We start from the raw sequence: 6,000 nt of genomic DNA on the forward strand, positions 1-6,000 counted from the left end.
ATCACTGAAATCATTAGGAAGCAATTCTAGATACTTTTATGTAGAGAGGTGCATTGTTTGGATGGCAAAACCACAGAATAATGGCATGTGCTGTTTAAGAAGGGAGGAACACACTTAGGATCTAGTAGCACAGACTTTATGAGCTGATCCCAACAAAAGCCATTAACTGCTGCACAAACTACTAACAAGTCTTTTACAGTGAGACCTCTAGTGGCCAGTTGTAACATATTGCTACAAACTTTCTCTTTAAAGAACACAAAAAAATAGTGCATAACTTAAAATTGTATATTGTGGCCAGTCATACATAGTTCTTGAGTTGAGCTGGCTTTCTGCACATTCCATCAGCTCTTGACACACGTTTCTTTGGAAGAATGTGGCACTTCTGAGACATGCAAATCATTGTCTGTTGTGGGCTCTCCATTTTCATGCTCCCCACATATTTCATCCCCACATTTTCATCCTGCAGCAATGGTCTGTGTGGCTTCCAGTCATCAGGTTCTCCAGTCTTCTTTATATGCCTAAGATTTCGTCTCAACACATTTCCTTCCTCTGTTCTGAGTAGTTAGTGTAATATGCTAGGTTCTTTGTTTGTTGGTAGATCTCTTGCAGATTTGTTGTAGTACTTTGCCTGGTGATTTGATTTGGATTTGATGTTAACTGCAAATTTGGGGTACAGAAGATTTTTATGTTATTGGTAAGATAGTCTTTGTACTTCTGCTTGTTAGTCTCTGAACTGGACTACTCCCCAAGCATTGCGTGGGTGTATTTCTTAAAGGACAAGGAAAGTCTAAAATACAATAAAGCTGGAAATGCTGTATTTTGTATACTAAATATAAACATGAACTTACTGCACCACAAGCCTAATCAAACTAATTATTTATGCTTTCAAAGTTGGCCACGGGGTCATCAGCTTGTAACTTTGTTAAACATCTTTGCAAGATCAAGACTGTGCACATGCTCAATGTGGTCTGGGCTGCTTAGGGATCGTCATAAATTATCAAAACAGGAAAAGCTTTAGTTCTGCATGTCTGGGACTTAAGGCAGGGCTCCCCCTGCTGTTCATAAGTATGATTGTTTCCCTGCAGAGCAGTTAGGGATCGTCTGACAATTCCTAGCCACAGCAGTAAATGAAGGGAGAATATTCTTATAAAACTGGTACACATTTTTTAACTAAAGTATATTGGAGATAGGTTTCTTTTTCATTAAAGAAAGTAAAAATGGGATTTAATTTTTTTGCCTTTACATGCCCTTTAATCTAGTAACATTAGATGTACCTGCTTGTTTTGCCATTTTCACAGCAGATGCAGCTTTGCCATTGTTTTTTGGGTACCCTGGGGAGGAGGTATTGTGCTCAAATTCCCACTCCTTACTATATTGGCTGAATTCCTTTGATGTGAACTGAGCTGCATTATCAGAAAATCTGGAATGCCATGCCTTGAAAAGTGAGTTTTTAGCTTTTTGATTACTGTTTTTGAGCTGGTGTCTTGACTGGTAGTCTACTTCTCATAAACTGGAATAGTAATAAAACTCTTGTCATTCCAAGTGAACAGATCAGTACAAACTTTTGACCATGGGGTTGCAGTGTTTCCCTCGGCTGCTCATCTCCACAAGATTTCACATTGAGTTATGAACTTCCAAATTTGATCATTCATTTCGGGCCAGTACACATATTCCTGTGCCCTGCGTAGACAACCTTCTATGCCTATATGTGAGGTGTGAGCGGAAACCCTGTAGTGCTGTACAAAGGTATTAGGATTACTGCTCTGCAGATAAGATTCACAGATACTCTACAATTACAGCCCATAAAGTAGACCGGTCCTAGCAGAGTGAGCTATGATTTGAAACAGTGGAATGAGACTATCCTTGATGAATTCCATGACAGCCCATAAAGTAGACCAGTTCCTAGCAGAGTGAGCTATGATTTGAAACAGTGGAATGAGACTATCCTTGATGAATTCCATCCAAATGATCTATAGATCCACCATGACAAAGATGGTTTGGAGGATTTAAAACCTTTACTCTTCCCAGCAAGAACATATTTTCTGAAGTCTTTTGTGAGATCCACATGGACTCTCAAGATTCTTCTTACATCCAGAAGAGGACGTTGATTGTCTTCTTCCTGAACCTTTCTGTATAAGTATAATCTCCTGATTGATGTTAGAATTAGCAGCCACCTTAGGTCTGAAAAAAAGGTCTCAGAACTACACAATCCTTAAAAAAAAATTTGATAAGGGTCTTTGGAAGACAGTGCTTGTAATTATCCAGCTTCTGTAGCAGAAGTAATAGCTACTAGGAATAGAGTTTTTGAAGGCAAGACACTTGATGGAACACTCTTCCAAGGGTTCATATGGCGATTCACAAAGCTTCCTTAAGACAAGTAACAAATCATAAAAAGGGAAGGGTTCATAAACCTTAGGCCAAATCTTCAATATCACCTTCACAAACCTAAGAGGAAAATATGCAAGGAGCTATCCAAAAGGGCAGAAAGCAGAAATCAGTACCTTAATGGTGCCGATAGCTAATCCTTTGTCAAATTCCTCCTAAAGAAATTTTAGAATCCTTTCTAGATAGTGATAGAATGTTGATGACCTTGAGAGAAATCTCTTGGGATTCTAAAACTAACTGTCTCCCCAGCTTGATTGAGAAGCATCCATTGTCAGAACCAGCCAATTCACGAGAGAGAATTCTGAGAGAGGAGTGTGGCTGGACAACAATTTCTTGAACAGCGACCTTGAGCACCTTCTCTGGAGGTAGGTAAAGTTTCATGTTGGATGTTTTAATCTCCAACCCACAAACTGGATTGCCCTAGGGCAGTGATCCCCAACCAGTAGCTCGTGAGCAACATGTTGCTCTTCAACCCTTTGGGTGTTGCTCTCAGTGTCCTCAAAGCAGTTGCTTATTTTTGAATTCCAGGCTTGGAAGCAAGTTTTAATGGCATAAAAACTAAGTATAGTGCCAAGTAGAGCCTTCTGTAGCTGCCAGTCCACATAGGGCTACCAAATAGCCAATCACAGCCCTTATTTGGCACCCCAAGGGACTTTTTCATGCTTGTGTTGCTCCCCAACTCTTTTTGCATTAGAATTTGGCTCACGGGTAAAAAAAGATTGGGGACCCCTGCCCTAGGGCAATGGTTGGGACAAACAATGTTTTTTATTATCCATCCAAGATGTTGAAGAAGGAAGCTAACTCTATTCAAATGCTTCTGTAGAAGAGAGGCTGAAATCACTGTAATAAGCCAATTGTCTAGATAAGGGCTTATCGTAAGTACTTTTCTCCTGAAGACTGACACAATGCTGGTGCCCCTCCAATAGTTTGTATGAGGTGTGAACAATGTGGGCACTTTCAGTCTGGGTCTGAGGTGTGAACAATGCAGGAGTTTAGGGTCTGAATTTAAGTGTAAACAATACAGGGGCCAGTTAAAGGAGAAGGAAAGTTAAACTAAAGAAGTAGCTAGAAATGTTGTACATTATGTTTTGGGCTTGTGTACCAGCCCCAGGCAACCACAGCCCTTTAGCAGGGAAGATCTGTGCCTCCAAAGATGCCCCAGTAGCTCCCCATCTTCTTTTCTGCTGATTCACTGCACATGCTCTGTGCTGCTGTCACTTACTGAGCTTAGGGACCCACTCAATATACAGTACAAATCTAATATAAATGTCACAATATAAGGCTGATTAGTAATTAATACAGATAATTACTACATGGCAGCACAGAAACCAGTGCAACTAGCATCGGAATTTAATAATCATTTCTGTAGCATCAGCTTATATTACAGGCCAACCTAATTTTCTGCTTGTAAATTTGTGACGACCCCTAATCTTAGCTTCCTAACAGCTGCTCAGAGCCCACTAAGCATGTGAGTGTCGCAGACACTTTCCAAGATGGTGACCCCCTGTGTCAAGTTTGAAGTCCTTGAACATTGCTGCTATTGACAAGCTGAAACTTTATGTTGGTGCAGTAAGTTCAGTATATAAAACATGGCAGTTTTGGCCATATTCATTTTTTGGGTTTAGTTCTCCTTTAAGCTCAGTACTGATACTTATTAAAACTCACACAAGGTAAGCAGTCACAGAAGGCAGACTTATGTGGGAGGGCAGGGGCCGCCCGTTGGACAGCACTGTGCTACATAAAACTTACTTACCTCTTGTCTATTTGCAACCACTGTGCTACAATGGCTGGGGAAACAGACTTGCAGACAGGAAAGCCCATAAGAGTTTATACAGATCATGTTGGCCATGGAAATGTTCCTTCTTGATTTAAAGGTGGCAGATTAGAATTTGAGAAACCTTGAAACAGTCAGAATGCTTGTTGGTACCTCGCCGATGAAGACAAAGTTGAACAGACTGAATAGAATATGAAATGGAGTCTTCAGTTCTTCCTTGTATTTACATGCACCCATATGCCCACTACACTGATTATATTGATTGGTCATGTCAATTAAAACCAGCTCATAAATGTATTTGATTGCTGTTGTACTGGTTTGATGATGAAAACACTTCCGAACTAGTTTCCCACAACAAGGTCAGTATCTGTGGCTTCAGGTTGGTTGGCTACAAAGTCTGTTTGATTGGAATCTGCATTATTAGGGTGGTGGCTCTGCGGAGTATGAACCACTGCCAAGAGAGTTTGGACTGATAGTCAGTTGCAAGCCTAGGGAAGAATGGGTGCTAGAGGTCTAACAATGCCTGGTTAACCTTGTGAGGGATGACAAAATTTTTGTGCCAGTCTAGGTCTTTTAGATCTGGTCTTTGGTTGATTTAACCAGAAGGTCCATTTCAAAATAAGCTCCCGGAAACCACTATGAGCCACCATGCTCCTTGTCATTTTGGTTGTTGAAAGATCATGACTAAAAACACAGGAATGTGATATTCATTGGACTTCCCTTCTAGAGGCAGATCAAAATGAGAATCCGCAGAAGGCAGCACTTCAGAACAGAATTGATACCCACAACTGCACCAGGACCTACTAATCACTGTCTCCTTTAAGATCATGACCTTTGCACAGAGTGACCTTTTGGATATCAACCAGCATAGGGCAGGAAAACACTAAAGTTGGACTTACCAACTCAACAATAGTAGATTTCCTAACACAGGGTGCACTTCAGGCACAGCAATGCAACTGAAAACTAGTGTTGTGGTACATCCAAGTAGCAACTCCTACTCCTCTCTGGTTATGCTAAATATGTCGCGGTTATGTGCAGAGCATTAACAGTACCACTACCATTAAGCACAACTGTGCATGCACTGGTAACTGTCCACAACCCTACTGGTTAATTAGACCATAGCAAACTTTTGCCATTGATTGGATGTTCCCATCAAGATGTAATGTCAGAGACAGTTTGTTTCTGGAGCTGGAAAAGGCTATTGTTTAAACAAATTTTAACTCTTAATTACAGGTGCAAAAGTAAGCTCCTGTTGAATTCACCTTTAACAGTGCTAAAGCATTAATGTCATTGCTGTATAACATATTGGGCTTTGTGTCATTTTAGATTACTATTCTGGGTGTTGCAATACTGCAAAGGAACAGGCTTGTTTGTATTATCTCTCACAAGATTACCCAAAACCATTAAATTATGGATTGTGATACCTAGGATACAAGGCCTTGATTTAAAACTCAAAATCAAATCAAAACTCATGTTCATTCAAAAGCCTGCTTTACAGTCTTTAGAAACGAGACAAGTCTTCGTTTGCGGCCTTTATCCGAGAATTTTTGGGTGAAGCGCAAGCAATCTTATTTTAGTCAACTAATAATGTACCACTTGTGCAGATGGGACACATCTGGTAGAAATGATATGATGGTGGCTCCGAATGCATTGAAGGGTCCCATAAGATGCAGTAGTGTGCAGCTTTTGTCAAAGACCAGCAAACCAACAGATACAGCATCCAGTCATTGACGCTACATGAGAACAAGAGTAGGCTTGGAACTTTGCCTATTCCACTTGAAATAATATAATACTGTTATATTTAGATATCCAAGAGGGGGATTCTTAAACAGACACACAAG

This window comes from Xenopus laevis, chromosome 3L (assembly GCF_017654675.1).
Source record: "Xenopus laevis strain J_2021 chromosome 3L, Xenopus_laevis_v10.1, whole genome shotgun sequence".
Taxonomy (NCBI): domain Eukaryota; kingdom Metazoa; phylum Chordata; class Amphibia; order Anura; family Pipidae; genus Xenopus; species Xenopus laevis.